Here is a 24771-nt window from a genome sequence, read left to right as displayed (position 1 = left end):
GAAACATTATTTGGCAAAAATACAACACATGCTCACACACAAACACAGACTGTATCAGTATTCTCTCTCTCTCTCTCTCTCTCTCTCTCTATATATATATATATATATATATATATATATATATACATATATCTTATGCAATGTATACATGGGACATGCTAATATTAAAAATATCACCTATTGTTTATCTGACATTTGAATTTAGCTGGGTGCCCAGTATTTATATTTGCTAAGTCTGGCAGCCTCAATAATATGCTAGTTTCCCTTTTTTAAAAACATATATTTTATTGATTTTTTACAGAGAGGAAGGGAGAGGGATAGAGAGTTAGACACATCGATGAGAGAGAAACACCGATCAGCTGCCTCCTGCACACCCCCTACTGGGGATGTGCCCACAACCAAGGTACATGCCCTTGACCGGAATCGAACCTGGGACCCTTGAATCCACAGGCTGATGCTCTATCCACTGAGCCAAACCAGTTAGGGCACTAGTTTTCCATTTTAATATGATTTTGTTTTGTATCATTTTTCTAGTATCATTATGCCAGGAAAGTGAAAACTTTCTAAATTGTATTTGTAGGCTACAAGGAAATTTCATCCCCTTTTTTGTTGTTGCACTTTTCTTCATTCTCCAAAATTTCTAAAAGGGATGAGTATTACACTTAAATTCAGAAAATGGTGTTTCAAAACAAAACAACAAACGCCACACTAGACTATACAGAAATGCCTAAAGTCTAACGGGTATTAGTCCAATTATAAAGGTAATATATTTAAAAGTAAAGAAAAAAAGCTGAGATCTGGGGGATGGGGCAAAAAGCACTTTTTTTCCTATCACTTTGTTGCAATTTTGTTGTGATTTCAGGGAGTGTTTTGGTTTAAACTGTATAAATTTATAAAATGTGTTTGTGCTTTCACACCCTGATAAAGTGAGAAATAGAGCTAAACAGATTGATAAAAAGGTGACATTGTGCATGACTCTAAACATTTAATAAAGAATAAAATTTTAACATTCCAGTATATTTTAAATATATGGTAGAATTAATAAAAATACGTGAAGGGAAATAATGTTGATTAAAGAGCACATGTTTATTGATATCTTCAGTTATTAAGTTGTACCTGTAAATTGATTTTAATGTTAACCAGTTTGAAGACTCATGGCTTCTTGAGTGCCTATAGTTATGCTTATAAAAGACAAGGTTGTCCATCAATGCTTGCTGAATCATTCATGAACGAATAAATGAATGAACAATTGCATAAAAATGGGAGATATGTTTGGTCCTGTGTGTAGACAACAGTGCCGGTGAATAGCTGCTTTATATTTTATATGTGTTACGGCATCTCAGCTCAGCACACTCACCATAGGGGATGGGACATTTTTCACAGAAAAAATTGCTGACACACACCATTAGTGTGTTTCTTTCTTGTATTCCCCAGATGGAGCTGAATATTGAACAACGGGGCCTCAATTACACTCATGATAATATAACAAAATACCTTTGGAAACTTTCCATGCTGTTCATGTCATAATCTATAAGCAAACTTGAAGCCTTCCTTTAAATCATTCTCCTGATTGGTATTTTTCATATCATGCAATACTAGATCCACTAAGTTATTCATTTTGCAGTGTGCTATATGTCACACTAAAATTCCTATAGAAAAACAGGTTCATTTTTGTCAACCTACTTGGTTTGCCTTTTCCCAGCTATGGTCATTTTATTCTGTTATCATCATCAATAATTGTGTTGATGTTCAAAGTTGATATAACACAGCTGGTATTAAAGAGTTCTGCAGAACTGAAGTGGAAAATACTGTACTTGACAAACTGAAGAATAATTTTTTGTGTGAATTCCAATTACTTTCACAAACTTTCCACCATTGACTATTCCATCTATCGTGTGCTCTCTCATTAAGGCTGATTCTAGTAATAAGAGCTACAGGGCATATTTCTTGATTATGTTTTAGTGAGTAGCCATTAAGTCAAAATTCAACAAGAAGAAAATGAAAATGTATCTTCTTGTATCATAATTAGCATTTTTCCCATTTAGGTAATGATTATTTGAATATAAAATAAGGAAGATTAATGTTGATTTTTCTTTAAGGTTTTTAAAAAATCATTTGTATATTAAACTTGGTTTTTGCTTTAACAATATCATAGGAAAAGAATAATCTGCAACTGGATTCTAATAGCATTATTTTTTCTGTCTTGCAGGATATTTATTTTTTGTTTGTTTATACAACACTATTAAAGAAAAAGAAATCAATTACTAGCAGAGTTATTAGTTGGTCACTCAGCCATTGACAACTAGCATCATTAATTCAGTACTATATTAAACAGTGTATTGGAAGATAGAATAACTCAAAGTTCCAAACCTCCTAACAATTTAAATGAAAATTACAAAATGTCTGAGACCCTATTTTAGAATACAAAGGGTATTTGACTTCCAATTCCCATTCTCTGCAGAACAAGAACAGGTCATGCCTTTATTGACATGCAGAAAATACATCACATTTTCTGTCTGATGCTATAAATTCAATACCAATTCTCCAGCCACATTAGTTATGACCATAAAATATACCATGGAACCTCAGATATCTAACAGTGGACGGCTTCAATAAGAATGGATGCTGCTACTTTAATGCTGCTTCCTTTGATGCGACAACTGAGCATCCATCTCCTCCCCCCTCCCACCCCCTAACCCCTATGATCTCTTCAGCATGCTAGAGCAGTGAGGAATGGTTTCGTCTCATAACCAAAGTAGAGTGAAGACATTGGCCACATAATACATGTGCTCTTGGCTTTGTTTTGTTTTTAATTCTGAATCTTGAGCAACTGTTCTCTTGCAACTACTTACTTAACTGTTTCTAAAAATCAGTTATTGCCCAAAACTGGAAGAACTTGTCTTCTCAGATGAGCGTGTGAATGAATGGCGGGAGGTAAACAAAAACTAAAATTTGAAAAGATGAGGTCTGATAGGAGAGCAGTCAGATGAGGAAATCAAAAGGGAACAGTAAAGTGTATTCCGCTATAATGCAGGTTATTCTGATTTTAAGGGAGTATCACATGGCATACTTCTAAGTCCATTTCCGTGATAGTCTGTTGTATTTATTATCAGTCTGTTTTATAGAACCATGCAGTCTCTGGCACTAAGGAGTCATCTGGGTTTGGATCACATAGCAGTGAACAAATGCATAAAAGAATTTTAGAAATAGTTAAAGCAGGAGACCACTGTGATCTTAGACTATCAAGACAAATGCTTCCATTACTGTTAATATTTGGGTGACAAATTCTTCTTGTAAATGCAACCTTAGGTGGTTTGGAGGAGTGGTCTATAGGAAAATGAATTGACACCACCTTGATATGGGTTGTCATTAACTCCCATAAGTGTGGTTTGCCAATAAAATTTATCCCCAACTGGACCTGCAGAACCTTGTGCTAGAGGGTCACGAGACAAATCACTAAGCTCCTTATTAATCCATTTTAGTGCCATAGTCTGTGCTTTGCGTCTGGCTCCTTGTTGTGTGCTCAAAGGTCTGGCCAAAACTCTTGATTATCCTGGCGGCAGGGAAGGATTGTCTCTTCCTTCCACACTGGCTCTGCGAAACACAGGTGTTTCTTCACCACGCGTATCAGTCCGCCAAGGCCATGGGCCGGAGCACAGAGGAGTCTAACGGTTCAGGGAGATGGTTTGCTTCCCATGTCCAGCGAGTGTCTGCACTGCATCATTTTCCTTCTGTGCAGAACACCACCTTCTTACTAAACTATCAGAGGTTGGACTGGGAGGGTGGGGGCCTGAGGCGGGACATGGGCTCTGCTGAATATTTCCTATTACCCCTTAAAAACGTAACATTTCACGGATAGCATTTTGAAGGGATTCGTTGCTTCCACTAACACTGATAGGTTTCTTCATGCTAGTCCCTTTAAATTTTCATCTAAAGAAAGAAAAAAAAAATCCTCAGGATTTCCTTGCCAGTTTTTGTCTCAGACCTTCTATCCCAAGCATCACAATTGATTATTTGAAAAGGCTTTTTTTTTTTTTTTTTTGCGCGGGGGGGGGGGGGGGGGGCGGGGGGGGGGGGGAGGGGGGCGGCGGGGGGCGAGGGACGGGAGATGGGTGAGCGTGTGTCAAGCTATGCCAGGCTAAGGGCTGGAGGCCACAGGATGTTTCTGACTTGGTCCAGACAATCCTGTACAAGAACAGGTAAAACAACAACCATGCGTCCTTCTAAGTATAGCCATGGGACTCACAAAATACATGCAAACGCTTGTCCTTATGGAATGCTGAAGATAAGGCCTCAAGGTGGCCTCGTTGATAGGGAGAGGGGGGAGCACGTGGGCGGTGATGTCTGAGTTGATATCCTTCCTAACCTTTACATGAGTGACATTTTTCTTATCAGAATGTCTATACACGCTTAGTATTTATTTTTAATTGTCCTTCCAGTCTGCAATCAAATCAGATATTGTCGCAGCTCTCGTTTTCCTATGTATGCTGAACTAGTTTTGTGGGGAGATTTATCACCTTCTTGCTTTGGAAATAATGATGTGTGAAGGACTTAACAGCCAAACAGTATTCAATCCTCTGGAGGATGCTGTGTTGAAATAAAAGCTGTTTTATTTTGGAAATCTGTTGCACCATGTGAAAGGACTGTGCCTAGGGTGCAGTTATGGATTGTCACCTTAATCTATCACATAAATTAGTTTTGGAACACTTGAAGTTAGCAAAAAAATAGAGCGATCTCGTCATGAAGGAGAGTTGACTTTTAGATGACCCTGAGACCCAAGGAAGTCCCAATTGAGTGCATGGGCAGCAAGTCTGGGAGAGTCACAGTTGGATTGGTATTTTAAAATTCAGTGAAAAGGACACAAGAAGGTGAAAAATAGAAAAAATGAGAGTGAGCACATGTGATATTTCTGCAAGATAATGTGACACATTTTCATACAGTAGAAATGTGTCACCATGTGGATAACACTCTTCTCACTTCTTTCTGGTTGAAAATGGCAGCTGTTAAGATCAGATGCTCAATCCTTCCCAACTTCCTCCTGAACCAAAAATATCAAGACCTTGTAACACTCAGAACTAGGATTGAGAGTTAATTACCAAAATCTGCAGAAAATTTACAGTAGTCACAAAATCTGTGGTCTGGCAAATGGCACTAAGCCGAGACATGCAGTAGATGACTCGGCTGTGCTAAGCTTCCCAACAAAGAGCAGAGCTTTCATCTGGAAGGGAGGAAGAGATCTCATGCCCTGCCCAAAGACTTAGAATATACCTCTTCTGCTGTTCAGGCTTTTCTATTTGAGAAACGGGAAGCTGGTCCCACTTTGCTTCATAACCCCCATTCTCAAGGAGGCCCTCACTGATGCCTCACTATCTGACTCCATTTCTCTAGATACTTATTCTTCCGCTACTTCATACAACTACTCCACACATCCTCTTCTTAGTCCCCAATATTCCCTCCTTTCCTCACTCTCAGATGATGACCCTTCTTTCACAGAGAAAGTAGACGCAGTGAGAAGAAAACTTCCATATGTTTCTATCACAAAATGGAGGAATCTACTTATATGTGTGTCCATTTTTCTTCTTTACCTGTGTTACAGTGGATGAACTATTCATCATTGTACTTTGGATTCCAGACTCTCCCAAGAACCTGTTTCTGCAATTAGCTCTCCTCTCTCCCTTCATTATCAAATTTCTGCATAAAGTTCTCATCTGCTTTAAAACCATGCGGTAAGAACTTCTTTAAATACACACACGCACACACACACCCTCCCTTGATCTCAACTCTCCAGCCACCATCACATTTCTATGCCCCTATTTAAAGAACACATTATCTCTGAGTGGAGCTGTTTATCACTTCTGTCTCCATGTCTCCTTTCATTCTCTCTTGATTGTACTTCAATTAGCCTTTTTTTAGTTCTTACCACTCCAATATAACTAATTCCTTAAGGTCACCAATAGTTCCATGGTGCTGAAACCAATAACTACTCTCACTACTTACATTACTCAAGTTTTAATTATTATGCACATAATAAAAAAGCTTAAAAATATATTAATATTTACAAATATTCAAATATATAAAATTTTACAGAACTAAAAGGAGAAATCAATAAATTTTTAGCTATATTGGGAGATTTTAACACACCTATCTCAGTAATTAGTAGACTAAGTAAAAAATAAAAAATAATATTTAAAATTTCAACATCTCCATTCATAAATGTGGCCAAATTAAAATTGTATGGTGTAAAATATAAATTATTTTCAAGTGCACAAATTAACATTTACCAAAATCACCATTTGAAGATCAATAAAGTGAACCTTAATATATCTAAAAGAATAATTAAGAGTATGTTTTCATACCACAAGAAAGAATAAATCACTAACAAAGAATTACTTTTAAAAATTTAATGTTTGAATGCTAAGAAATGCATATCAAGACAACTCTGGATTACAAGAAGCAATTAAATGGAAGTTAGAAAATACTTAACATAAATAACTATGAAAAATATACATATTAAATGTGTAAGATGTGATTAAATGATGTTAAAAACAAAATGCCTTAGGTGCATAATTAGAATAGAATCAAGCTGAAAAGTTAGTGATTCAGTTATTCATTTCAAGAATTTAAAAAAAGATAAAAGAAATTAACTTGAAGAGTGTAGACAGAAGAAAATAATACAGGTAAGAGTAGAAACCAACGAAGTAGAAAACAAATGCACAATAGATGAAACACACAAATCCAAATATTGTATTTTAAAAATAATAATATGTTTAATAAGTTCCTGGAAAGGCTAATCTGGAGAGAGAAGAAAGATAAGAGAGAATACAGGAAAGAGGGAGTGGAGAAATAGGAGGAAAGAAGAGAGAAGGAGGGAGAGAGAGAGTGAGAGAAATGGATCAGATTACCAGTATCGGACTGGGATGGAGGTCTGGGTCCCTGATACAGGACTGGATTCTGGGATTGAGGTCTGAGCCCTGGGATGGACTTTTGGATCGTGACATGAATGTCTGGGACACAGATGTAGGTCTGAGCTCCAGGTTGAGGTCTAGGTCCTGGGATGGAGATCTGGGCCCCCGATACAAGATTGGATTTTGGGTTTGAGATATCGGTCTCGGGATGGACTTCTGAGCCTTGCCTGAAGGTCTGGAACTCGGATATAAGTCTGAACCCCAGATTGTAGTCAGCATCCTTGGATGGAGGTCTGGGCTCAGGTTGGAGGGTTTTTTCCTAGAGGGAGGTCTTCTCGTGGGATGGACCTCAGGGTCATAAAATAGAGGTCTGGAACATGGATGGAGGTCTAGGTCCCCAATACAGAACTGAATTCAGGGTATGAAATCAAGGCTCCTGAATTGACTTCTGGCCCTGGCATGTAGGTCTGGGACCAGGATGTAGATCTGAGCCCCGGATGGAGTTATGGGTCCCAGATGGAGGTCTGGGCACTAATACAGGACTGGATTCTGTGTTTAAGTTTAGGGTCCCTGGAATGAGTTCTGAGCCCTGGCATGAGGGTGTGAGCCCCAGGTGGAGGTGTGGGTCCTGAGATGAAGGTCTGGTCCGGGGATGGAAGGCTGTGTCCTGGAGGCTGGGTCATGGGATGGACTTCTGGACCCTGGCATAAATATCTGAGCCTCGTATGGAGGTCTGGGCCCCTGATACAGGACTGGATTCTGGGTTTGAGGTCTGGGCCTCGGTATGGACTTCTGGACCCTGGCGTGAATGTCTGAGACCCAGATGTATGTCTGAGCCTCAGATTGACGTCTGGGTCCTGGGTTGGTGGTCTAGGCCTCAGATGGAATTCTGGGCCCTGGAAGGAGGTCTGGGCACCTGATACAGGACGGGAATCTGGGTTCAAGTTCAGGGTCCCGGTATTGAATTCTGGGCCCTGGCATGAAGGTCAGGGACCACGATGTAGGTCTTATCACCGGATGGAGGTCTTTGTTCTGGGATGGCAAGTGGTTAGGGACAATCAGGCAGGCAGGCTAGAGGTTAGGGTCAATCAGGCAGGCACTGAACAGTTAGGGGCCATCAGGCAGGCAGAGTGGTTAGGGGCAATCAGGCAGGCAGGCGAGCGGATAGGGGAGATCAGGCAGGCAGGTGAGTGGTTAGAGGCAATGAGGCAGGCAGGCAGATTAGTTAGAGGTGATCTGGTTGGCAGGCAGGTGTGTGGTTAGGAGCCAGCGGTCCTGGATTGTGAGAGGGTGCAGGCCGGGCTAAGAGACCACCCCCACCACCTCGTGCACAAATTTCGTGCACCAAGCCTCTAGTAACTTACATAAAGAGGGGGAGAGAAATGTTTCGGCTGCCTCACCTGTAAAACCCTGGCACACAGGATCTACCTAAGTTTGAGGGTAAACCAGGACAACAGAGAATGGCCAACCTGCCCACCACCAGCCTATCCAGCACTGAGAGGCAAGAACATGGACACTGATTCCCTTTGATGTGTAGTGGGCATCCAGTACGTACACAGATGAAACCCTTTTGGCACCTCAGCCCACAGGCTAGGCACAAGGCAACACTAGAAGCATCAGAAGTGTGTGTTTGTTGAAACTTACCAGAGCTACAATGAAACTGAAACTCAGCATAACTCTTTAACTACTCAACAGCCCATATAAATCACCTGACAGAAAAATAGAAAATCCCTTTCTGGGTATCAGTACTATTTACATCAGTTCTTATCATTTAACAAACTATGTCTGGGATTCCATTACAACTTATACGATGTAAAAAAAATCACAAGGAAAAACAACCCACTGTCAAGATACATGGCCACCAACCAAACCGGACATGAAAATTATCCAAATGTTGAAACTATCAGAGAGGGAGTTGAAAATAACTATGCTTACTCTGTAAATGATCTAGTGTAAAAAGTGGATATCATGCACAGTTTGGGAACTCAGCAGAGGGATAAAATGATAAGAGCACATGGGGAAAATGAATTGCTTTAATGGCTCACCATTAGATTTGACACTGATGAGGAAATGTCAATGAACATTAAAAATGTTATTAGAAATTATTCAAAACACAAGGCACTGAAAAAAAAGAAGAAAAAATTCTAAATGTTATAGAACAATGATAATTGGTCTAACATACGTGCAACTGGTGTCCTAGAAGCAGAAAAAAGAGAGTCTAACACAGCAGAGATAAGACAATTAGCATTAAAAACCAGTGGTCCTTGAGAGAAGGGGGAGCCCAACTATTGCCCAGTATTCTGCCTGCTGGAGTTCAAGCCCACAGCACAGAGTGTTCAGTCTCACTGAGCTGGAGTTCAGGGAGGCCGAAGTGGCTACAGAGCACAGGGCAAAACACTGGAGAGTAGGGAGCTGCTCTGAGACAAAACCTAGAAGATCTGTAGAACCCTGAAGTCCAAGTTCTAGTTTGCACATGCAAGTGAGGGAGCTAATCAAGGCTGGAAAAAAACATACCAGACATTTCCAGGATTTCTCCTTGACTTTCTTCCTCTTCTGGAGGCCCCTGAACTCTGCTTTCTAATTGCCCAGCCCAATGAGACTGCTGCTTTATGCCTGAGCTCTATTCCTCTTACTCCCAAATGGACGAGGGAGTACCTTTAGGAGAGGAGACCATTTAAATGTGTATTTCACTTCCTAGGTTTCCCTTCTTTCAAGGTTTGCAACCACTCTGATTTCTGCCTTTCCTGGGACACTCTCCAGTACCTTCAAATGTTGCTTTTTGTATTTTTTGTCTAAAGTTTATCACTTTTTTCAACAGAAGTGTTAGTTTGACACCAGTTACAACACCATTATGGAATCTCTAAGTCCCTGTACTATAAATGCTAAAACACTGATGGACTGTGTTTGTGTCATTAGACTGTCACTGGTAAATTATTTACTGTCACGTGATTTAATGAAGTTGGCACCCAGTGGCACATCCATTACTGTCATTCCTTTGTTTTTCACAGTCTTTCAATAAACAATGGGGGATAGGTCAACGACTACCTCTAATTTAAAAGCCTTTTGCCATCACCAGAGGCATTGTCGAGGCTTCTAGAGTTTTCCAATTCTCTAAATATTGATGTAAGATTGGATTGCATACATTGTTGGCAAGACCTGAAGTTTTTGTATCCCTGGGGAAACTATTGGAAGAGTTTTCTAACAAGTCAATACTTACAGCAAGTGTGCTTTGCTCTGGAAAGTTCCTATCGATAATTAAAAAAAAACACATAATATGCTAATTAGACCAGATGTCTTTCCAGATGAAACCAGAGCTGCGAGGGAAGCCTGGGCCCCGGATGCCAGCCGGCAGCCAGAGAGAGGGAAGCCAGGATCTCTGGTGCCAAAGGGAAGCCCAGGTCCAGGATGCTAGAGGGGAGCCTGTGCCAGCAGCCGGGGGAAGGAAGGCCTACTCTTGCACAGATTTCCTGCATCAGGCCTCTAGTTTAAAAAAATAAAAGTGCTCTATCTTATCTTTTTTCATCTGCCCTGATTCATCTCAGTATCCTTTCATGTGTACAAAAATAATGTATAAAACTTGGTGAGAAATTAACTTACTTTGTGTGCATTAGTCACCTGATCTGCAATCACTGTAAAATTTACAATGTATTTGTATTTAGGTCCTCTTTACTAAGAATATAATTTTAGATATCAAGGATTTCATTATTGTTAACTGCCTATACAACTATTGTGAACCTTTTAATAACTAAAAAAATAAAATAAAAAAATAAAGAACTCATCCATATATGGAAAAATTCTTCATGACATCTACAAATATAAATTTGTTGAGAGTCATGAAAGACTAGATTTTCACTGAATTAAGAATAACCATGCAATAAGAAAATGGAGGCCAGCGTGTGAATAAAGCAGAATGAAAAGTTGGGTTATGCACTTTTTCAAAATACCCTACTTCCTTTGATTAGCTTCCATTGTGCAGAAATTTAGCTCAACAACAAAACTGAGCAATAATGTGGACTATTGGAATCTGTTCTACATTGTATGCTATTGTGAAAGACAACAATGCCAAAGTAGAGGGTCAAAAAATGAAAATGTTGAATGAGAGTAATATCCTCTGAACATCTGTGGGTCCTACCAAGGGAAACATTTCCTCTTCATCCCATTTTTGTAATTGCTCACTTGAAAGACTGACACTTTAGTCTAAACATAGTTTTAATGGCTTAAAAAACAATTAGAATAATTCAGGAAAGATAGCTCACAGCGATAAATGAGATATGCAAATTACTAATAGAGATTTTTTTTCAATTATGGAAGATCACTAAATTATCTAATGCTTTCATGCTAATGTAAATATTTCTAGTTGGATTAAAATAGTAAATGATACCAAATAAAAATTGTTTAAGTATGAATTCATTCATTAAAATAGACAAAACAAACAAGTGAAAAACTACTGTCTTTATTAAACTCCTGTCAGAGAATGACTTCTTGAGTGTTATTAATTATTTTCTGGGACATGTACTAGGCTACTTAAAATTCTGGCAGACAGAGTGGCCAATTAAGTAGCCCCTCTCACCAGGCCAGGACTTTATCAGGCTGGTCTTTACCAAGGCTCACCTGTGTCTGAGGAGTTTCCCACAGCAGTGTGTGTCCTCAATTAATCAATGGTCAATAAATGAAAGTGTAAATGTATTAAGATGTTTTCATGGCAGATCACACAAAAATATGGGAACCACATCTTGCATGAAACTTTAAAGTATTTATTATATTTTAGCTCATGCACACACACAAATTAAATTTTTTAAAAAGTCTATATATATATAAAAGCCTAAGTGACCATCACAACTAAATGGACAACTGAACAGGCTGCGTGGGGCAAACAGGCTGGCGGGTGGGAGTGAGGGGTGACTAGGCCAGCAGGTGGGGCAGTTGGGGGTGACCAGGCCAGCAGGGGGGTCAGTTAGGGGCAATCAAGCAGGCAGACAGGTGAGCAGTTAGGAGCCAGTGGTCCTGAATTGTGAGGGAGATTGGAGAGGGTGCAGGCTGGGCTGAGGGGACACCCTCCCCCTGCACGAATTTCATGCACCAGGCCTCTAGTTCTATGATAAAAGAGACCTCTCTTGTAGACACACATTTATTCATTCTTCTTCTTTTTTTTTTTTAAATCCTTATCCAAGGATATGTTTTTAGAGAGAAGAAAAAGAGAACCATTGAGGTGAAAGAGAATCATTGGTGGGTTGCCTCCCATAAGTGCCCGAATGCACCCCAACTGGGGATGAACCTGCAACCTAGCTATGTGCCCTGACCAGGAATCAAACCTGTAACCAACTGAGCCACCTGGCCAGGGCCACATTTATTCATTCTTAAAACACAGTTGTTGAAGATCAATACTAGCACTAAAATTTATTTTTGAGACGCTTTGGGTAAATTCAAGATGAACTTATAACTTACTCTTTGATTAATAGAACCAATATTTGTTCAGCACATACCAACCACCAAATATAAAAATAAGTAGGTCACAAACCTGCCTCTGCAAGGACTCAGGCTACGAAGAAGCCTAATATACAAAAAAGACAACTGTAGCAATTTGACAAGGCTTGATGAGCAAAGAGAAGAAGGAAGTTAACTTTTGCAGAAGAAAACCTCGACCAAGTTTTCCCAGAGGGGATGAAAATTGAGTTGAGCCTTCAAGTTTAAATAAAGTCCAGCCAGTGAGTAAATGGAGGAGAAAGGAGTGTGACGGCAGCCAGAAACAAAAGCATGTGGGAAGTGACAAGGGGGAAACTGTTGCTTGTTGGGCTCTCTGGTATGCTGGGTTTTAACACAACTTTAGTTGCAGGTAAACCACAAAATACAAGAAGTTCCATCTATAGCTACCTGACACCAGATAGCAGATGGGCAAAAAATCTGCAATCCTGATGAACACATTGTGGCTTCTTGAGTACTGGTGGAATAAAAAAAAAATCAGTAAATGTACGAATAAATACCAAAATGTTTAATCATTCTATGTGGTGGAAAGAATCATGGCCCCAAAGAAAAGATATCCATGTTTGAATTCCTAGAACCTGTAAATACCTTACCTGGTGAAAGAACCTTTATAAATGTGATTAACTTAAGAATTTTGGGATGAGGAATTCTCCTGAATTATCCTGAAGAGGCTAGTACAGCGATTCTCAACCTGTGGGACTCGACCCCTTTGGCAGTCGAACAACCCTTTCACAGAGGTCACCTAAGACCATCCTGCATATCAGATATTTACATTACGATTCATAACAGTAGCAACATTACAGTTATGAAGTAGCAACAAAAATAATTTTATGATTGGGCCACAACATGAGGAACTGTATTTAAAGGGCCAGAAGGTTGAGAACCACTGCTCTAGAAGGAACGCAGCCTTACCATATCCCCATTAGCCCTGTGTGACTGTTTCAGACTTCTGACCTCCAGAACTGTAAGATAATAAATCCGTATTGTAAGCCACTACATTTGTGGTAATTTGTTACAGCAGAAATAAAATCTAATATACTCTATTACTGAGCAAGCTGCAGAAAAAAAATCCCAATGTGAAAAAAGGCAGTGAGAATGATTGATAGATTCATTAAATTTTGATTTTTCAGTAGCATTTGAAGAGGTCAAATAGTTCAAATTTCAGGCCAGTTTGATATACATTTCCCTAAGATTAAGAGATTACATGACCATAACCTCTGAAAGACAGGATTCCTGATGAAGTCTTGATTTCAATCAAGAAAGAAAAAATAAGACAAAACACTGTGACTCTTGATTGTTAATGATTTTTTTCCCATTTGGTTACAGTGTAAGTTTCTCCAAAATCACTAGCACTGTGAAGTTGCTGCAGAAAGTTTAAATGAAGTATGAAATAACACAATGAGGCTGGCCAGCTGGGCTCACTAGGGTAGGAAAGGCTATCCTTGGAAGTGCTGTTTGCAAAAGTGCCGAATGAAAACTAACTAACATGAAATGCAGCTGTTTGAAATAAGGCAAATCTAAGGTAAATGCATGTTCATATAAAATAATGTATGTCAGCGGCCCTTGCCTTTCCTCGGCCCCTCCTTTACCCATAGTAGTGTACCCTTCTCTCCCTCCCACTCTCTCTCTCCCTCTCTCTCTCTCCTTCTCTTCTCTTCTCTTCTCTTCTCTTCTCTTCTCTTTTCTTCTTCTTCTTCTTCTTCTTCTTCTTCTTCTTCTTCTTCTTCTTCTTCTTCTTCTTCTTCTTCCTTCTCTCTCTCTCTCTCTCTCTCTCTCTCTCTCTCTCTCTCTCTCTCTCTCTCCCCTATGCTTCAAGGGCCCTTCTTATGCTCTAACTTGTTTCCTGAGCTCATTTCTTCTACGGCTCACTTCTTCTACCTCTGTGACTTTCTAAATAGACTTTATCTTATAAAAAATAAAACAACGCATGTCACATAAATCCCAACTATTCTAAATTGGAACAAATAATAGAACACTTAAACTAAGATTAGATTGACTCATGATGACAGTAGCTGGGTTTAAATAAATTCTTCACCTTTCTCAAGCAGCTGAGAAAAAAAGAGGCCAGTTGATTCAGCATAAAATGCAACACGGAGATGTTTTTACTGGTGGGCTCAGATGAGCTCCTTCCAAATTTTAATAAATCTGATGCCCAGGTTGCACCCCTTACCAATGAAATCAACATACCTGGGGTGGAACCCAAGCATCGATGTTGTTTAAATCTCCCTAAGCGATTTCAAGTTTGAGAATCCTCGGGCTCCACAACCCTTCCTCGCTTGTTGAGAAGTGGTTATAAATCAAAATAGGAAACTAGCTGTACATCCCCCTCCTGAATGGAATAGTCTTAGTGGCACAAAGACCTTTTTCCTCTCCTTGGCACAGGACACCCTACGTTTCTCCAGGATTTTGTAGCACAAAGCCTGGACCCTAAATGCAGGCTATTTCCAGGATTAGATTGGATCCTAGTACTAAGTAATTATGTAGTTTATTTGATATTAATGTATAACTAAAGGGTTGTACCATAATTACATAGGATTAGGGAGAGGTGGGAACAAGGTATATACAATTCTTTGTACTATTTCTATAACTTTCCTATAAATCTAAAATTATTCAAAAATAAAAATTGTCACATGGTACTGCTTAAATCATCTGCTTAGAATCTCTCACAAGAAACCATATATGCTCACAGAACTTATAATTGTGAAATCTATTTAGTTTTATGGCAATTGTTCAAGAGCCCAGTGAGCCTAGGTCTGGTTTATCTTCTTTTTTTTTCCCCATCTGCATCTTTTGCCATCATCCTGTCAACAGCTACACTGTCCTAGGTGGGTACATTCCCAAAGTAGGCTTCTTTCTGTGGTCTGACTGTGCTTGATCTCAGAGTAAAAATAAAAGGAAGGAAGGAAGAGGAAGAAAGTCAAGCAGTCTTAATTCAGAAGCCATGAAGGTGTAAGAGTTCATTGATAAGATGGCAACAGATTTCACAAAATATGTCACCACATGCAGGACTCTTCCTTGGTCTCCCTCGCCCACTGAGTTTCTTATTCTTATTCGTGGCATCTGTTACTGCTCTCTCTGTCCACCTGAGCATGTGAGCTGCTCACACTGCCTCTCAGTGATGGTCCCATCCACTTTCTCTCAGGAAAAAGCCCTCACATCCATACTTGGACACATGAGACCCTCACTATTGTGGAAAGGAATCCCAGAGATACCCCTCCCCATTTCTCAGGAGCATCAGCCCTTCTAGAATTCTGGCTGCCTCATTACATTTTCGTTGATATCGGTTCACATTTGGGATCACCCTACAGTGGCAAGTATAGCACACGAGAGGTGTTAATCAAAACTTTGCTCTGATGAGACAGTCCACAGAAAATAAACTTTAATACCCTAAAGGCTCCTTTCAACAAAAACAATGCTAAGTCAATTTGTAGTCAGATTAGCAAACAGAAGCACAAGGAACCACTCAGTTATATTGGAATTGCAGACAAAAAAGAAATACTTTTTTTTTTTTTAAAGAATCAGGCCATACTAATACTAGAAAATTACTTGCTATTTAATCAAAAAATGTTCAGTTGAACTGGGCATCCTGTGTTTTTTCTGTCAATTATAAGAGAATCTCCTGTGATCCACAGAAGGCCTTTCTGTGTAGGCCAGCACTGAAGGCCAGATTCTCCGCAGCCTGAGATGGTGTTCAGAGGCATCCTTTTCAAGAAGTCAAGAATATGTAAGTGATTTTCATGTTTAGTAATGACATCTATGGCCATGAGTTACGCTCTTTCTCTCTCCCATACTTTCTACAATGCCTTCCCGTAAGTGTAATTTACTTTTGGCATTTATCAAAGTGATATAGATAGAAATTTTGAAGAAGAATAAAATTACTTTGTTGCTCTTCCCTGCAGCCAGAAAAGACATTCCAGGAGAGAAGGATGGTACCTATCAATAGGTGATAGCAAAATAGCACAACCCAACTTTCGCTTTAGAAATAGGGTGATGTTATCCTCAAGGCCTCTTGGGTGAAATATATATGCTGTACAGAAGTGTTTCTCTTGCATGCCAGAGCTAAATTATTCCTAAAAAAATGGCTTGCCTGAAGTTGCTGTGATAGAAAATGCCATTGTTATGATTGTTATGAAAAATGACCATGGAAAAATAGGTCATCATATCTGGCTACAGCAGATTACTGTTTCCTTTTTTTTTTTTTTTTTTTTACTTCAAAGCTTCACAATTTGAGTTTTCTGGCTTTTTAATGAGAGTCTGAAATTAATACTTTGTAATTGACATATGCATTTAAATGGAAGTTTAAATAAGTGTCTCCGTTTGACTTTAAATTATTCCTGATTTTTTTCTATTAGCTTACAGAGGGAATGAACTATTTCTTTGAATCTTTACGTTACATTTGAAATGTACAACAATAAAGACCAGAAATATATAAATATAAAATTAGCCTCCCAATCTTCCCTGTACCCACCACATTATCTTTCCAGTTTTATATTTGAAACATTACATCTGTGTGTATGAATCTCCGGTATCATTAATTTTTTTACTCCACAAATTATTTATTTGAACTATATTAAAATGAAAAATATATTTCACATCAGCAACAATGTTTAGCCATTCTTTTCCTTGTTTATTCTCATAAATAACATCTACCGATATCTCCACTTAGTTCTACCTTCCTATTTCCATGTGAATCACCAAGCAATCCTCCTCCCAATGGACTAAATTTGGGCACCCAAGTCTGAAGAATAAATGACGGTGTAATGACAAAATAGACAAACAGCAATGAACCAATAATCATAAATAACAAAATTACCAGAGGCTTGTAAAAATTTACAGTTAGTCCAAGCTTTTCCATCCATGACTTCATTAGACACTCATAACAACCCTATAAAACAAATAGTCAGTGATCATTATTTCATTTAATACTCGAAGACACAGGCTCAGGGTGGTTAATGGCTTGTGCCTGAGGTTATAACATTAGTGAGAGATGGGAAGAGCCAGGACCAGCGGGCATTAAAAATTTGAGCACCAGCCCATGTTCTGTCTGGTATTTGCAAGGGAAAAGATTCTCAGCAGAGAAATAATTACAAGGCTAGAGAGAACCCTGCTGCCATCCACCTGGATAAAAGCGTGATGAGAATACCTTCTCTTATGCAACCCTGAAAAAGTGAAACCATGCTATTTTGAGTAAAGCCTCAGGGTTAAACCTAAGTCTAAGAATCTACATTTAGTCAGCAGCGGGTGCTGACAGCTATGGCCAGAGCCAGAGACACAAAGATCCATTTCCCAGGGACACAGGATGGGATGCCTGCCTCCAACACTGGCTCCTCTAAATTCCCCTTATTCAAATAGGCTCTCATTCTCTTCCGAATCCCACAGCACACAGTGTTCCTCTTAGGCCCCCACATGCTCTACTTTAATGGCTCTTGACTGGCCTCACCTTCGAACCCTGTGTTGAGCTTTTGAAACAATACACATTCCTGATATCCACAGTGTATCACCTAAACCAGATTCTCAGAAAGAAGATCTTTGTGAAAGGTTTTCCATTAACCCTGAGGCATAGTTAAGTTTCTAGCTATGCCTTGAATTTATAATCTGCTAATTACATTCAAGCAATCTTTGTTGAACACCTACTATATGTGAGGTACAGAAAAGAGGATCTGAGTAAAATATAGAACACTTTTTCAAAGAGCCCATGGTTGGTTAGGCAACAGAGGCCTGTAAGTAAATGCATTTAAAGGAGACTGTAATGCAACTACTATATAGAACTATGCAAGCGATCCTGCCTAACAACTAGAGTGGCCACACTGGAGTCTGGAGTGACAACGGGGTGAGGTCTATGCTTACTCTTCTCTGTATTCCACATCACACTTAAGGAAAGTAAATCCTATATAATAAAGAGGTAATATGCAAATGAACCCTCACACCCTCACAAGACGGCTGCCTACGACCAGGGAGGTTAGTGAGGGATGACTAAACGATTGAACAAGCAGGCTGCGTGGGGTGACCAGGCCGGCAGGGGAGTAGTAAGAGGCAATGAAGCCAGCGGGGGGGGGGGGCGGGAGGGGGCAGTTGGGGGCAACCAGGCCTGCAAGGGAGCAGTTAGGTGTCTATCAGGCTGGCAGGGGAGTGGTTAGCGAGTGATCAGGCTGGCAGGCAGAAGCGATTAGGAGCAATCAGGCAGGCAGGCAGGCAGGCGAGCGTTTGGAAGCCAGAAGTTCCGGATTGTGAGAGGGATGTTCGACGGCCAATTTAGGCCTGATCCCTGTGGGATCCCGAGGGGTCCCAGATTGGAGAGGGTGCAGGCTGGGCTGAGGGACGCCCGCCCCCCCCCCCCTCCAGTGCACAGATTTCATGCACTGGGCCTCTAGTTTTAAATATGGGGCACAGGGTAGGCCTCACCAAGAGAATAACATTTGAGCAAAAACTTATTAGAGGTAAGAAAGTTGTGGAAGTGTTGGGATGAATGATGTTTGAAGTAGAAAAATAGCTGTGACTATGTACTAAGGGGGAGCATGCTTGGTGAGGCTGAGGAGCAACAAGGAGGCTGACAGGAGCAGAGTTAGTGAGCAGGAAAGAATAAGAGGAGAGGTTGAAAAGATAAGGCTTCGTAAGAACGCTTTAACATTTTACTCTGAGTGAAACAGAGGGTTTTGAGTAACCTGACTCTTGGAAGAATTAATGAGGTAGTTGTGTTGAACAAAGAAAGCTGGGGGGAGAAGAGGGCAAGAGTGAAAGATCAAGCAAGTGTGATGCCTATGGCCCAGGTAGGGCAGTAGCTGTTAAGAAGGTATCAAACTCTAAGCTGTCCTGAAGGCAGAGCCAACAAATTTATTTTCTTTCTTTCTTTTCTTTTTATTAATAACCTTATTGAGATATTAGCCACATACCATAAATTTCATCTTTTAAAGTATACGATTCAGTGGCATTTAGTATATTCACAAAGTTGCTCATCGATGCTCGCTATATAATTCCAAAACAAATGCATGATATTGTTCCATTATCCAATGCACCTGTGTTAAGAGGAACTTAACTAGAAAAGTATAATGACCAAAATATGACACAGGAATGACTATCTAAGTGTCAACTCTGCTCGGTTCATAGTTATACCTAGATATATCTGTTGGCCATCCTTCAGAGGAAACCCAAAGTGCATGTGGTGTGGTTAAGGGGCGGGACAGTGGTGGCACACACTGCACCACTGGAGGCTTCTCTGGAATAGAACAGAGTCCCATTTGCTGCTGGATATGCCACACAAAAGTAACAACATGTCATGATATGTTTTCATGGCATAGAGTGTAAAGAGTACATGTTAAACTTTGATAATCTGCAGTGATGGGTTTATTTTTAAATGTTTTCAACTATGGTCTATGGGCCAAGCACTAACTGAGTTATTCTAGACCCTCTATCTCATTTCCCTTAGTTTCAGTTCCTCCCTGATCAGATTCCAAGTTGGATCTTAGCTGATGTCTGGCATGAGTTTGTAGCAGCTCAGGGCTTGGCCTTTTGGGCAGAATGCCATGATAATTTCACCCAACTGGTGTAAGCTTTGTTGCAATGTTAGTATCACTAAGTAAAAATAGACTGAGCAAAAATACCATTAATTTTAGGATTCTCAGTATATATAAGAAAAAAATGGTGGAGTCTTCCTGGACATGTTAGTATGAGAGTTTATTATGAAAATATTAATTGAGAGCCATATTGAAAAAAGCAGGAGTCATATCTGTGGTTACCAGGGACAGAATTATAATAAAGTCCTAGTTAATTAAAATCAAATTTATCTACAGAAGTATGTATCTCAAAAGGAAACATTTTCAAAATTACTCACTTACAGAATTTTCCATCCCATCACAAATTGACTGGACATCAAAATTCAATAAATAGCAATTCAGCTCCCTTCAAAGGAACGTATTAAAAATGTAACTTAAAAAGAGATCACGTCATTAGGAAAATTTAGTTGCAAAAAGCTAAGAAATGCAGCTGTAGAAGCATATTTCATCTGAAACCAGTGAATCCTTTATAAAACCTTGAAATTATTTATCAAACATCTGGATGACTGAGACTCAAAATTATGTTAATAAGACAAAGCTCTTAAGGTATCCATGAGCATAAACTTATGATTTTATCCAGTTCCTGATGATTAAAAATTATAATTATGTTCTACTTTTAAATAAAATTGTGATGAAGGTTCTTGTGTCTCCATTCTAGCAGATATTAGAGAAGAAACTATATTTAATAACTTGTGGTTAATTATTAGTAGAACTATTTTCTCTATCCTACAGCTATTTTTATGAATACTACTTTCAGGCATTGGCCAGAAGAAGGACAATAAAAGATGGAGAAGAAAGGGAGAAGATAGATAAAAGGAAGAAAGGAAAAAAAAAGAGTAAAAAGAGGAAGAAACAATGGGTGAAAAAGAAAATGAGAGTAAGAGTTAAGAGAAAGAAATGTCCAAGTGAGCAGATATAGGGAGATCCCATAATTATCACTGTGTGTTATTCAGTGCCTTTATTGATTATATATTTTATTAAATCTATAGCCTGAAATATAGATGAATTCCATTGGAATCATATTATATATGAAACAGTATAGGATAACCAGAAGATATATCTCAGATTTGAATTAGGTAACTATTTTTGATGAAATTAGAGACAATGGGATGTAAGGAATGATAAATGTTGACGTGACTCATACTTAAGTAATAATCAATAAAGAAGTGTCCATGGAACTACATAAATATCTTCGTTTTAATTGTGTTGATGTCAAAAGATGATTTAACAATGCAATATACAGATCATGTATCATAGAAATGTACACTTGAAACCTATGTAATCTTATTAACCAATGTCACCCCAATAAATTTAATTAAAAACTATTAATTGTATTGATATAGAAGAAAGGTTGAAATACAAATGGTAATAACAAAACCTTATCCCTTTTGTTTGGCTCTGTCTGAAGAAAGATGACTTTAGAAAAAAAATGATTATCAGTCTGGAGGCCTAAAAACAGGATCCCCAAAAACTTTTGCTACCAGCATATTCCAAGGCAAAGAGCCCAATACCATGTCTTTTTAGATAACATATCACCTTACTGAAAATGATGTAAGAGGATTTGACAATTGGATAGTATAATTGATTAACACTGCACATTCACCTCACAACCTCCCAAATGCCAAATAACATCTTATACAAATTTATCTCTAGGGGGAGATTATATTGACCTGTAGACTAGAATGTTTGGCCCTTGATCACTGTATTTTTTTTTGTACAAATTACCAGATTGATTTTTTTGGTTGCTGTATCATTCTATTATGATATTGGTTAGGGAACCTAAATTACTATGGATAACTGACAAAATCAAGTTTCTAAAACAACAGATTTGAAGACTCGCCTCAAGATATGGTGACCACAACAATATACCACCATCTATGCACTGCTCTGCAGTGGGCCAACCATCCTTCCTAAGGACATAACAGATCATTCTGTTATAACTACAGTGTCTAAATTACTTGCTTCTTTCAAGGAAGTTTACCCAAAGTTTCTCTTAAAAACTTGGAAAAGGCTACCACATCTTTGAGTAATAAAACTACAAATGAGCAAAAACAGATCCAGAGACAGAGAAACATCGATCAGACCGTCAAACCTCAGAAGGAAGGTAGGGGAGGGTGGGGGTAAGGGGGAGAGATCACCAAAGGACTTGCATGCATGCATATAAGCCTAACCAGTGGACACAGACATCAGCGGGGGAGAGGGCATGAGTGGGGGATGAGGGGGGATGGGGGATAAGGGCACATATGTAATACCATAATCAATACAGAAAAACAACTACAAATAAATTTCAATTTGCTTGTATAATATACATACTTGCAAGAAAAAAAAGATATGGAATAGCTCCTGATTTGTCCTTATCCAATTACAACAGACTCAGAAAAACAAGCCATTGGGAAATAATTTTTCTTACTCCTCAGTCTCCTTTAGTTTATGTAGCTTTGGAGAGGCTCATAAAATCTCAATCTCTTTTTCTAAAATGTTCCATCTGTTCCTGACGATTATTCTCCCACTTGAAGATGAAATCCTTTTGCTTCCCAATTATCCTCAGTATCCAACTGTGATGATGGCAAAGGGAGTAGTAGAGAAAAGGATGTAGAACTAAGAAATGGTGATTGAGTTTTCATCAAAGTATGTCTACTAAGAAATAGAAAGGGAGATTCAGGAAATTAGACAATATTACTGAAGTTTTATTATTATTCCAAATTTTATTTGCTTATAATGACTCCCAGATGAATTTGTTCCTGTGTATAATATTTTTATCCTGTATATGGACATGTACATGTATCCACTATGATAAATAAGAAGAAAGGGTATCTGTTTCCTAATTTACGTACTTAAATGGGTGACGATTGAAGATAAATTGTTTGGTGCTTATGGTATAGTGCCAAGTATCTGATAGATGCTCAGTAACTAATATTAATACCTTATTGATCACAATAAAAACAGCAACAACTAACACCAACCTGATTATTTCATTTAATAATAACAATAACTTTATCTTAAAGGTGAGGTAATTGAGACATAGAACATCAGTAATTTTCCCAGTGCCAGACTGCTAACAATTGTGTAGTGGAGATAAAGTTTGAGCTCAGTCTTACTAGAGATTCTGTGCTTTTAGCACACTATGTAATTATTCTTGTCATCCTTTCTATGTTATTAATGCTATAAGTATTATTATTAATATTATTTAGAGTTTTTTAATTACAACCCAGCATTCCATAAGATAAAAATGAAATTTGATCAATCTATTTGTCTATGCTTGGAGAGTTGATTATTTTAGCATGGTTTCAGAAACTGGGTTCATAACTTATAGTGGGCTCACACTAAACAAGGTCATGAAATGGATTTTTAAAACCCAGAAGGATAGCCCTAGCCAGCTTGGCTCAGTGGATAGAGCGTCAGCCTGCGGACTGAAGGGTCCCAGGTTAGATTCCGGCCTAGGGCACATGCCTGGGTTGACGATCCCCATTAGGGGGTGTGCAGGAGGCAGCCAATCAATGATTCTCTCCTTCTTCCTTCCTCTCTGAAATCAATAAAGAAATATATTTTTAAAAAAAATAAAACCCAGAAGGATAATAAATTAATATGCAAAATAACCGATTAATGTACTTTTCTGCAAGCAGTAATTACTACCAAATGGGAACACTAAATGTTTGAATGTAATACAATCCCAATAACATTCTTAAGGAATTCTTTTTAAATATGAAAAGTAAATAGCTCAAATTTGAGAGCATAAGCATGCAAGTGTATCCAGAAATATTCTGAGAAAAGAATAAGAAGGAAGACACACCCTTTTAGACATCAAAATATATGTAAAAAAATACATAAATCATGATTGTAGAGATAAAATAATAAAGCCTTAAAATCCATTTAAATTATGTGGGAACTTAGCATATGTTAATGTAAGAAAATGTTGACATTAAAAATAATTGTGAAAGAATAAATAATTTCTTGAGTGGTTCTGAAATGACTGTCTAGCCATTTCTATAAAAGTAGAGAAAAATTATAATGTATTTCTACATGAATCTGCAAAAATAATTTCAGATATATTAAATACTTTAATATACAACATAAAACAATATTACTCTTGCAATATATATGAATGGAATATCTTTGTGAGGGATATAATTTTTTAAGAATGATGTACAGCAAAACCATATGAAATAAATATAGAAGCCATGTACATTATAAATAATTACACATCAAAAATGCCACAATTGAAATTGAAAAGAAAACTAGGAAAATAATTTTTATGTCTATAAAACTTAGAAGGTCAAGATCCTCAATTTAAAATAGACCCTATAACTAAAAAAGAAAAATTACTAATAGAAAAATAGGTAAAGGACTTCAACAGAAAATATAGAAAAAAATATTCACTACATCCATAATAGCCTTTTCATTTGATAGAAATTAAAACAATAGAAAAAAGGCTATATGAAATTGTGCCTATCATAATGTATGCAATGTGCAATTATTTCAGCATTAAAACTAATTTTGAACATCTATGACCAACTGTAGTAAAGTAGACCATTGCTGACAAATGCTTTTGCTGACAGCAATTCGAAAATATAGGTAAAACATAGATAACATCTATTTGAAATCATTGGAGAACTGATAAAGCAACCAAGACATAAGCAGCCAAAATCCAGGAGAAAAGGACATGGCAGAGGAAACCGATCTCTCCACCAGTGTTTGGAAGATCCCTGGTACAGGGTAGGAAACTGAGAAACACAACAGAAGATCATGATGATAGAGTGGAAATGAAAGTGAAGCTTGTAAAAAATCCCAAAGGGATTAAGAGGATGAAAGTAGTATTTGGGGTTCCTTAACCAGTT

General features: G+C 38.3%; 1 pseudogene; it reads right to left on the bottom strand.

The window, feature by feature from the left end:
* Window positions 1-3057: 3057 nt before the first annotated feature.
* On the bottom strand, window positions 3058-3488 carry LOC139015574 (ubiquitin-conjugating enzyme E2 D3 pseudogene; annotated as a pseudogene).
* Between the last annotated feature and the right edge of the window lie 21283 nt (window positions 3489-24771).

This window comes from Myotis yumanensis, unplaced genomic scaffold (assembly GCF_028538775.1).
Source record: "Myotis yumanensis isolate MYYU_CA2020_CCGP unplaced genomic scaffold, mMyoYum1.0.hap1 SCAF_8, whole genome shotgun sequence".
NCBI classification, from domain to species: domain Eukaryota; kingdom Metazoa; phylum Chordata; class Mammalia; order Chiroptera; family Vespertilionidae; genus Myotis; species Myotis yumanensis.
Note: the sequence above shows the minus strand (reverse complement) of the source record. Positions and strands in the feature narration are given on the sequence as shown.